Raw genomic sequence first — 11,904 nt, forward strand, 5'->3', positions numbered from 1 at the left:
TTACAGCAAGCGCAACTGTTGAGGCAGCAACCTCATGCTATGAGTCAGCCACCTCAACGCATGCATCTGCTACTTTCTCCTCAACTTGAGAAATAACAAATGACAATAATAACACCTCTTTACTTTCATAACTTGCAGTATGCCTACACAAACATTATGATAATGGAGGTTATTTGTCTTACTTATATAAAAATATATATGTATTCCTTGCAATATATTTTTAACAATATCGCAGAATATGGCAAAAATATCTTCAAAACAAAAATGAATCATGAGTTATGAATGTAAGGTAAATATTATGTTGATATTAAAACCCCATGCAAGCATGCATGAAGCACTCTAGCACTGGTCATGGAATTTCTGAGAAATGTTTAACGCCATGCAACACGCTCTGCTTACCTTACAGCATGCTCTACATACAGCATGCTCTGCATACAGCATGCTCTGCATACAGCATGCTCTGCATACAACATGCTCTGCATACAGCATGCTCTGCATTCAGCATGCTCTGCATACAACATGCTCTACATACAGCATGCTCTGCATACAACATGCTCTGCATACAGCATGCTCTGCATTCAGCATGCTCTGCATACAACATGCTCTGCATACAGCATGCTCTGCATACAACATGCTCTACATACAGCATGCTCTGCATACAGCATGCTCTGCATACAGCATGCTCTGCATACCTTACCGCATGCTTCTCAGTCATACATCTTTGGTTGTTGCCAACTCACTAGACTGTCAAGCAGTTTCATAATGTTGCCTTCTAGTCTGCTGCTTTTGCACCATTGAAACCCTCACTGAGAGAACTTAACTTTTCTCGGATATGGTCCCTGTAGATGAGAAAGTGCTTTTCTCCCTCCTTCTGATATTCCCTTGAGGACTCTGTCATTTGGAGAGGAGCCTTTAGCTGCGTAGCCTCCTTTGGACTTTTATTTAAGCATAACATGCTTCCAGGGAAGGTAATGGTTCCACTTCAGTCACTAACCCCGTCTGTTACCACACCTGCTCCCATAGACCTTGAGCTGTGTTGCAAGACATGCAGTCCAAGCTTAGTCCTTGTTAAAGGATTTTTTTTGTTTACGGAGTCAGTGTGTCACTGGGAAGACGTTCACCAGCAGAAGTGACTTGTTGTGACGCAGTGCGGCAACCTCAGCAACCCGATAAGGATTTGTCTGTACGACCCAGACAGTCTAGACAGCTTCGGGTTGTCACTGTACTTCCTCGCTTCCCCATGGTTGACAGTTCACAGACTGTGCAGCAGTACCATGATCTTGTGTCCGGCTCCGTCAGACGACTGGCTTTTAAGAGCTCCCACAAGTCGTCGCTGTCTGGAGATTCTCAGATGGACTATGGATCTGACCAAGGAACTGGGCCTCCTGGTCAATTTTGAGGAGTCTCAGCTCATCCCATCCCAGACCATTGTCTCCCTGGGTATGGATCTTCAGAGTCGAGCTTTTCGGGCTTTTCCGTCGGCCCCAAGGATCTTCCAAGCCCTAGAATGCATCCAGAGCATGCTGAGAAGGAACCGATGCTCAGTCAGGTAGTGGATGAGTCTAACAGGGACACTTTCATCGCTGGCCCTGTTCATCGTGTTAGGGAGAATCCACCTCCCCCCCTTCAGTATCATCTAGCTGCTCACTGGATAAAGGACATGACGCTAGAGACGGTCTCAGTTCCTGTTTCCGAAGAGAGGAGGTCTTCTCTCGCGTGGTGTAAGAACAGCTTTCTTCTCAAGGAAGTCTACCTTTGGCTGTTCAGAAACCCGACCGCCGTCTCCTCTCGGACACATCAGACACGGGCTGGGGTGCGACTTTGGACGGACAGGAATGATCGAGAACATGGAATCAGGAGCAAAGGACACTTCACATCAATTGCAGGAGTTGTTGGCGGTTCTTCTGGCCTTGATAAACTTCAAGTCCCTCCAGCTTAACAAAGTGGTGGAGGTGGACTCTGACAACACCACAGCCCTGGCTTACACCTTCAAGCAGGGAGGGACTCTTTCGTGAAGTTGTTCTAGATCGCAAGGGACCTCCTCATCTGGTCTAAAGATCGAAAGCTCACGCTGGTAACGAGGTTCATTCAGGGCGGTATGAATGTCATGGCAGATCACCTCAGCCGGAAGGGTCAGGTCATCCCCACAGAGTGGACCCTTCACAAGAATGTTTGCAGCAGACTTTGGGCCCTGTGGGGTCAGCCAACCATAGATCTGTTCGCTACCTCGATAACCTAGAGACTCCTATTGTATTGTTCTCCGATTCCAAACTCAGCAGCAGTTCACGTGGATGCTTTTCTGCTGGATTGGTTCCATCTCGACCTGTATGCATTCCCGCCGTTCAAGATTGTCAACAGGGTACTTCAGAAGTTCTCCTCTCGCAAAGGGACACGGCTGTCGTTGGTTGGCTCCGCTCTGGCCCGCGAGAGAATCGTTCTTAGAGGTACTGCAATGGCTGGTCGACATTCCCAGGACTCTTCCTCTAGGAGTGAACCTTCTACGTCTACCTCACGTAAAGAAGGTACACCCGAACCTCCACGCTCTTCGTCTGACTGCCTTCAGACTTTCGAAAGACTCTCAAGAGCTAGGGGCTTTTCGAAGGAGGCAGCCAGAGCGATTGCCAAAGCAAGGAGAACATCCACTCTCAGAATCTATCAGTCTCAAGGGGAAGTCTTCCGTAGCTGGTACAAGACCAATGCAGTTTCCTCAACCAGTACCACTGTAACCCAGATTGCCGACTTCCTGTTATATCTAAGGAAAGTAAGATCCCTTTCAGCTCCTACGATCAAGGGTTACAGAAGTATGTTGGCAGCGGTTTTCCGCCACAGAGGCTTGGATCTTTCCACCAACAAAGATCTACAGGACCTCCCTAGGTCTTTTGAGACCTCAAAGGAACGTCGGTTGTCCACTCCAGGCTGGAATCTAGACGTTGTCCTAAGGTTCCTTATGTCATCAAGATTTGAACCTCTCCAATCAGCCTCTTTTTAGGACCTCACATTAAAAACTCTTTTCCTCGTGTGCTTGACAACAGCTAAAAGAGTAAGTGAGATCCACGCCTTCAGCAGGATCATTGTTTTCACATCTGAAACGGCTACATGTTCCTTGCAGCTCGGTTTTTGCTAAACAAGCTTCCTTCACGTCCTTGGCCTAAGTCGTTCGAGATCCCAAGCCTGTCCAACTTGGTGGGGAATGAACTGGAGAGAGTACTTTGCCCAGTTAGAGCTCTTAGGTACTATCTAAAAAGGTCTTAACCTTTACAAGGACAATCAGAAGCCTTATAGTGTGCTATCAAGAAACATTCTTTTCCAAGTTCTAAGAACTCAGTTTCTTACTATTCAGGCTTCTGATTAGAGAAACACATTCTCATCTGAAGGAAGAAGACCTTGCTTTGCTGAAGGTAAGGACACATGAAGTGGGAGCTGTGGCTACTTCAGTGGCCTTCAAACAGAGCCATTCTCTGCAGAGTGTTATGGATGCAACCTATTGGAGAAGCAAGTCAGTGTTCGCATCATTCTATCTCAAAGATGTCCAGTCTCTTTACGAGTACTGCTACACCCTGGGACCATTCGTAGCAACGAATGCAGTAGTAGGCGAGGGCTCAGCCACTACATTCCCATAATCCCATAACCTTTTAACCTTTCTCTTGAATACTTTTTATGGGTTGTACGGTCGGCTAAGAAGCCTTCCACATCCTTGTTGATTTGGCGGGTGGTCAATTCTTTCTTGAGAAGCGCCGAGGTTAAAGGTTGTGATGAGGTCCTTTAGTATGGGTTGCAGCCCTGTATACTTTAGCACCTTTGAGTTGATTCAGCCTTCCAAGAGGAACGCTGCGCTCAGTAAGGAAGACGATCTTATTAAAGGCAGAGTAACGGTTCAAGTCGACTTCCTTACCAGGTACTTATTATTTCATTGTTATTGTGGATAACTGATTATATGAAATACGGGATACTTAGCTATCCTTTAGTCTTGTACACTGGTTTTTCACCCACCCCCCTGGGTGTGAATCAGCTACATGATTATCGGGTAAGTTTAATATTGAAAAATGTTATTTTCATTAGTAAAATAAATTTTTGAATATACTTACCCGATAATCATGATTTAATTGACCCACCCTTCCTCCCCATAGAGAACCAGTGGACCGAGGAAAAAGTGAGGTGGCGTCAACAACAAGTACTGTAGTACCTGGCCACAGGTGGCGCTTGTGAGTACACCCCCTTCTAGTATAGTGATAGCTGGCGTATCCCTCCCGTAGAATTCTGTCGGGCAACGGAGTTGACAGCTACATGATTATCGGGTAAGTATATTCAAACATTTATTTTACTAATGAAAATAACATTTTAACGATATATATGATTGGGCTCTTCTCTCAGGTTCTAAGTCAAGAGAGAGAGAGAGAGAGAGAGATAGAGACGGAGGGAGAGAGAGCTGGATAAACGTTTCGTTCAAGCGAGTAACGTTGTTATCGTTTTTGCTCTTCTCCCTAGTCTCTTTAGGGGAAGAAGGTAAACGTTTCTAGAGTTTTATTCTTGTTCTCAAGCTTTATGCGGGGAGAGATTTTAAACGTAGTTTATTTGATCTAGTGTTTAGTCTCTTTCCAGCCACTGAATTATTTATCTTTCATTAGATTTTTCTGTTACATTGTAATTCTGTTTTCGCAATTACTAACTTTTAAGGAAGGATAGAATTGCGTGTTTCAGGTACAAACCACTTAAAGTTTCGAGTTCAGTGAAATAAGTGCAAACAGAAAATCAAAAGTGATAAGTGATTAGCGCAAAGTGTGTCAGTGTTGTGCGTGAGGGTACTTCTGTGCGTGCCAGTCGTCCTCCCAGTCCGGGACCTCTTGCAAGCTCCCAAGCCCAGGGGAGAAGCAATGTCGAAGGGCAAAAGGGTTCGGCAGGCCTTGATCGGCGCACAGAAGTATCCTCGGTGGTTGCGGGCGTGTCTTACAGAGACCGTCACTCCCACCCGCAGACGATTGAGCCCTTATTTTGCTCGTCTGCAGAAGAAATTTCGGGGAGAAAACGCTGGACTCAGGTCTCAAGACCTCTTAAACGTAAAGTCCAGACCTCTAGAGTTCAACAACCCGGATGCAGTCATTGGGTTAGCTCTGACTCTCCGCAGTCATCAGGTGACTGCACACCTCCTAAGAGAGGTAAGGCGATGCCTCAACAGACCTCATCTTCTGTTAAGGCTTTGCCTCAACAGACGATTCCTCAACAGACCTAATCGTCTGTTGATCCCAAGATAACTTTGCTGCAGTCCATGCAGTCGCAGCTTGCGGTCTTAATGCGTGAGTTTCAGGCTGAGAAGGTTACACCTCCTCCTGCGAGCGCTCCGCCTTACCGCAGTCCAGTCTGCCAGGCGTACGAAGTTGAGGTTCCTCAAGCTACCTTACCGCGTTCGGAGTTGCCAGTTACCAGCGTTGTGCAGCAACCTCAACCTTCCTTAAGGCAACCTCAACAATGGGAGCAGGAGTCTTTTGCCTTGAGGCAAGATTTTCTTGCAGTTAGACCATCTTCGAGGCAACAACCTTTTGAGGTACGACAACCTCTACCATCCTTGAGGCAGCCACCTCAGCTCTCGCAGCTGCTACCTCAACTTTCCTCAAGGTGAGAGCCTCAACTCTTGAGGCTAGCTCCTCAGGAACCTCAACTCGTGAGACAGGAACTGCGTTCTGCGCAGCCGCAACCTCAACTCTCGCAGCTCACTCCTCAAGAACCTCAACTCGTGAGTCAAGAGCCTCTCTCTGCACAGCCACCTCAACCCTTGAGGCAAGCGCAACTCTTGAGGCAGGAACCTCATGCTATGAGTCAGCCACCTCAACGCATGCATCTGCCACTTTCTCCTCAACTTGAGCCTCTTCCCATTCAACTTTGAAATAACAAATGACAATAATAACACCTCATTACTTTCATAACTTGCATTTGTAATCATATACATGTATGCCTACACAAACATTATGATAATGGAAGTTATTCGTATTACTTAAATAAACAAATATATATGTATTCCTTGCAATATATTTTTAACAAAATCGCAAATATGGCAAAAATATCTTCAAAACAAAAATGAATCATGAGTTATGAATGTAATGTAAGTATTATGTTGATATTAAAACCCCATGCAAGCATGCATGAAGTAATGCAGTGTTGCCAACAGGGCGAGTTTCCCTTTCCTGAGGTGAAGTAGATTATAGTGCGTATATTTAGTGCAGCTTAATTCTACGATTATCATGCCGGCTATCAAATTCATCAACAAAACAGTCTAAATCAATTCCCTCGGCACGTGCACTTTCAATGGACAGTAATGCGATATTACTCAATCTAGCACTGGTCATGGAATTTCTGAGAAATGTTACACGCCATGCAACATGCTCTGCTTACCTTACAGCATGCTCTACATACAGCATGCTCTGCATACAGCATGCTCTGCATACAGCATGCTCTGCATACCTTACCGCATGCTTCTCAGTCACACATCTTTGGTTGTTGCCAACTCACTAGACTGTCAAGCAGATTCATAACGTTGCCTTCTAGTCTGCTGCTTTTGCACCAGTGAAACCCTCACTGAGAGAACTTAGCTTTTCTCGGATATGGTCCCTGTAGATGAGAAAGTGCTTTTCTCCCTCCTTCTGATATTCCCTTGAGGACTCTGTCATTTGGAGAGGAGCCTTTAGCTGCGTAGCCTCCTATGGACTTTTATTTAAGCATAACATGCTTCCAGGGAAGGTAATGGTTCCACTTCAGTCGCTAACCCCGTCTGTTACCACACCTGCTCCCATAGACCTTGAGCTGTGTTGCAAGACATGCAGTCCAAGCTTAGTCCTTGTTAGAGGATTTTTTGTTTACGGAGTCAGTGTGTCACTGGGAAGACGTTCAACAACCAGCAGAAGTGACTTGTTGTGACGCAGTGCGGCAACCTCAGCAACCCGATAAGGAGTTGTCTGTACGACCCAGACAGTCTAGACAGCTTCGGGTTGTCACTGTACTTCCTCGCTTCCCCATGGTTGACAGTTCACAGACTGTGCAGCAGTACCATGATCTTGTGTCCGGCTCCGTCAGACGACTGGCTTTTAAGAGCTCCCACAAGTCGTCGCTGTCTGGAGATTCTCAGATGGACTTTGGATCTGACCAAGGAACTGGGCCTCCTGGTCAGTTTTGAGGAGTCTCAGCTCGTCCCATCCCAGACCATTGTCTACCTGGGTATGGATCTTCAGAGTCGAGCTTTTCAGGCTTTTCCGTCGGCCCCAAGGATCTTCCAAGCCCTAGAATGCATCCAGAGCATGCTGAGAAGGAACCGATGCTCAGTCAGGTAGTGGATGAGTCTAACAGGGACACTTTCATCGCTGGCCCTGTTCATCGTGTTAGGGAGACTCCACCTCCCCCCCCTTCAGTATCATCTAGCTGCTCACTGGATAAAGGACATGACGCTAGAGACGGTCTCAGTTCCTGTTTCCGAAGAGAGGAGGTCTTCTCTCGCGTGGTGTAAGAACAGCTTTTTTCTCAAGGAAGTCTACCTTTGGCTGTTCAGAAACCCGACCGCCGTCTCCTCTCGGACGCATCAGACACGGGCTGGGGTGCGACTTTGGACGGACAGGAATGCTCGGGAACATGGAATCAGGAGCAAAGGACACTTCACATCAATTGCAAGGAGTTATTGGCGGTTCTTCTGGCCTTGATAAACTTCAAGTCCCTCCAGCTTAACAAGGTGGTGGAGGTGGACTCTGACAACACCACAGCCCTGGCTTACATCTTCAAGCAGGGAGGGACTCTTTCGTGGAAGTTGTTCTAGATCGCAAGGGACCTCCTCATCTGGTCAAAAGATCGAAAGCTCACGCTGATAACGAGGTTCATTCAGGGCGGTATGAATGTCATGGCAGATCGCCTCAGCCGGAAGGGTCAGGTCATCCCCACAGAGTGGACCCTTCACAAGAATGTTTGCAGCAGACTTTGGGCCCTGTGGGGTCAGCTAACCATAGATCTGTTCGCTACCTCGATAATCTAGAGACTCCTGTTGTATTGTTCTCCGATTCCAGACCCAGCAGCAGTTCACGTGGATGCTTTTCTGCTGGATTGGTCCCATCTCGACCTGTATGCATTCCCGCCGTTCAAGATTGTCAACAGGGTACTTCAGAAGTTCTCCTCTCGCAAAGGGACACGGCTGACGTTGGTTGGCTCCGCTCTGGCCCGCGAGAGAATGGTTCATAGAGATACTGCAATGGCTGGTCGACATTCCCAGGACTCTCCCTCTAGGAGTGAACCTTCTACGTCAACCTCACGTAAAGAAGGTACACCCAAACCTCCACGCTCTTCGTCTGACTGCCTTCAGACTTTCGAAAGACTCTCAAGAGCTAGGGCCTTTTCGAAGGAGGCAGCCAGAGCGATTGCCAAAGCAAGGAGAACATCCACTCTCAGAATCTATCAGTCTCAAGGGGAAGTCTTCCGTAGCTGGTACAAGACCAATGCAGTTTCCTCAACCAGTACCACTGTAACCCAGATTGCTGACTTCCTGTTACATCTAAGGAAAGTAAGATCCCTTTCAGCTCCTACGATCAAGGGTTACAGAAGTATGTTGGCAGCGGTTTTCCGCCACAGAGGCTTGGATCTTTCCACCAACAAAGATCTACAGGACCTCCCTAGGTCTTTTGAGACCTCAAAGGAACGTCGGTTGTCCACTCCAGGCTGGAATCTAGACGTGGTCCTAAGGTTCCTTATGTCATCAAGATTTGAACCTCTCCAATCAGCCTTTTTTTAGGACCTCACATTAAAAACTCTTTTCCTCGTGTGCTTGACAACAGCTAAAAGAGTAAGTGAGATCCACGCCTTCAGCAGTATCATTGTTTTCACATCTGAAACGGCTACATGTTCCTTGCAGCTCGGTTTTTGCTAAACGAGCTTCCTTCACGTCCTTGGCCTAAGTCGTTCGAGATCCCAAGCCTGTCCAACTTGGTGGGGAATGAACTGGAGAGAGTACTTTGCCCAGTTAGAGCTCTTAGGTACTATCTAAAAAGGTCTTAACCTTTACGAGGACAATCAGAAGCCTTATGGTGTGCTATCAAGAAACCTTCTTTTCCAAGGTCTAAGAACTCAGTTTCTTACCTATTCAGGCTTCTGATTAGGGAAGCACATTCTCATCTGAAGGAAGAAGACCTTGCTTTGCTGAAGGTAAGGACACATGAAGTGGGAGCTGTGGCTACTTCAGTGGCCTTCAAACAGAACCGTTCTCTGCAGAGTGTTATGGATGCAACCTATTGGAGAAGCAAGTCAGTGTTCGCATCATTCTATCTCAAAGATGTCCAGTCTCTTTACGAGTACTGCTACACCCTGGGACCATTCGTAGCAACGAATGCAGTAGTAGGCGAGGGCTCAGCCACTACATTCCCATAATCCCATAACCTTTTAACCTTTCTCTTGAATACTTTTTATGGGTTGTACAGTCGGCTAAGAAGCCTTCCACATCCTTGTTGATTTGGCGGGTGGTCAATTCTTTCTTGAGAAGCGCCGAGGTTAAAGGTTGTGATGAGGTCCTTTAGTATGGGTTGCAGCCCTTGATACTTCAGCACCTTAGAGTTGTTCAGCCTCCTAAGAGGAACGCTGCGCTCAGTAAGGAAGACGAACTTATTTAAGGCAGAGTAATGGCTCAAGTCGACTTCCTTACCAGGTACTTATAATTTCATTGTTATTTTGAATAACTGATAATATGAAATACGGGATACTTAGCTTCTTGATATACATGTACACTGGTTTTCACCCACCTCCCTGGGTGTGAATCAGCTACATGATTATCGGGTAAGATTAATATTGAAAAATGTTATTTTCATTAGTAAAATAAATTTTTGAATATACTTACCCGATAATCATGATTTAATTGACCCACCCTTCCTCCCCATAGAACCAGTGGACCGAGGAAAAATTGAGGTGGTGTCAACAAGAAGTACTGCAGTACCTGGCCACAGGTGGCGCTTGTGAGTACACCCCCCTCTTGTATAGCGATCGCTGGCGTATCCCTTCCGTAGAATTCTGTCGGGCAACGGAGTTGACAGCTACATGATTATCGGGTAAGTATATTCAAAAATTTATTTTACTAATGAAAATAACATTATTTTAGGAATTTTGTGATTTTTACATTTAAAACCACTATCAGGAGGGAAATTTCCCATTATTATTATTATTATTACTTGCTAAGCTACAACCCTAGTTTAAAAAGCAGGGTGCTATAAGCCCAGGGGCTCTAACAGGGAAAATAGTCCAGTGAGGAAAGGAAACAAGGAAAATTAAAATATTTTAAGGACAGTAACAACATTAAAACAAATTTTTCTTATATAAACTGTAAAAACTTTTAACAAAAAAGAGGAAGAAAAATAAGATAGAATAGTGTACCCGAATCTACCCTGAAGCAAGAGAACTCCAACCCAAGACAGTGAAAGACCATGGTACAGAGGCTATGGCACTACCCATGACTAGAGAACCAGGGTTTGATTTTTGAGTGTCCTTCTCCTAGAAGAGCTGCTTACCATAGCTAAAGAGTCCCTTCTACCTTTACCAAGAGGAAAGTAGCCACTGAACAATTACATTGCAGTAGTTAACCCCTTGAGAGAAGAAGATATGCTAGGTAATCTCAGTGTTGTCAGGTGTAGGAGGACAGAGGAGAATGTGTAAAGAATAGGCCAGACTGTTTGGTGTATGTGTAGGCAAATGGAAAATGAACCGTAATCAGAGAGAAGGATCCAATGTAGTACTGTCCAGCCAGTCCAAGGACCTCATAACACACTTGCACCACAAATATGATCCCCTAGCAAAAGTTAGGGAACACATCAAGAGCTAAAGCCTCCATCTACAATAAGTTCACAACAATACTACAAGTCGGGATAGAGTGTCTTGAATGCGCCCCCCTGGCAAACTTTCCCGCCTCATCAATGTACCAATTAAAACTAAATTCTCCCTGAGTCAGACGACATATGCTGTTTCACCCAATTGAGCAGAGGTATTTTATTGCTTATATCCAGACAGTTCAATCTTCGCTCCACACATTCATCCACTTGGTTTTTGGGGCTCGAGCCATGTCGTCCTGGTGGAAGTTCCTCAAGGCAGCTCTCTACTTGGGATATTTCTGCACACACATTCTTTTATTTGCTTTTATTAAGTGCAGTTGAGTGCAATACTGTACATATTTGCTAAAAAATTGTCAATGATATGGTGCAGATAAGAAAGTGCATTCAATTAAGGGACTACTGCATACCATTAATACACCGAGCTGGCAACTAATTCTCGTTTGCGCTGGTGATAGTTTTGTCCAGTGTGGCCTATCCTAAGTTAGGTTTTGGAAGAAGCAATAGTCTCTGAAGGTGAAATATGAAGTAGAATCTTTACGATCATTAGTATGTCATCGTGAGGTCTAAATGTTCTGATTTCTATGATCATGGGATTACTTAGTAAAACTTGGATACAAGTTCAAGCTATTGCATTGTTGATTAGAATCTTTTCTTTCTTGCGTGGGGTGTTACCCAATTCTCTTGTTTTCCTGTATGATAAGCCACCCATTGAAGGTCATTCTTAGTATTTCTTCGGAGTTATGTAACTGATTCTTTAGATTCTTCCTAATCGGGTAGTTGAATCAGTAGAACTTCAAAAGTTCAAAGTTGGAGCAAATGCTTTTTTGTTGACCAGGCAGACATGAGTCTTTTTATAGTTTATTTATGACATATTTGTTTTTGATGTTGTTAATAGTTTATATATGACATGTCTGTTTTGACGTTGTTACTTATTTTAGAATGATTTATTGTTAATTTGTTCTCTTCATTTATTTATTTCCTTATTTCCTTTCCTCACTGGGCTATTTTTCCCTGTTGGAGCCCCTGGGCTTATAGCATCTTGCTTTTCCAACTAGGGTTGTAGCTTGGATAG

Source organism: Palaemon carinicauda, chromosome 34, assembly GCF_036898095.1.
Source record: "Palaemon carinicauda isolate YSFRI2023 chromosome 34, ASM3689809v2, whole genome shotgun sequence".
Lineage (NCBI taxonomy): Eukaryota > Metazoa > Arthropoda > Malacostraca > Decapoda > Palaemonidae > Palaemon > Palaemon carinicauda.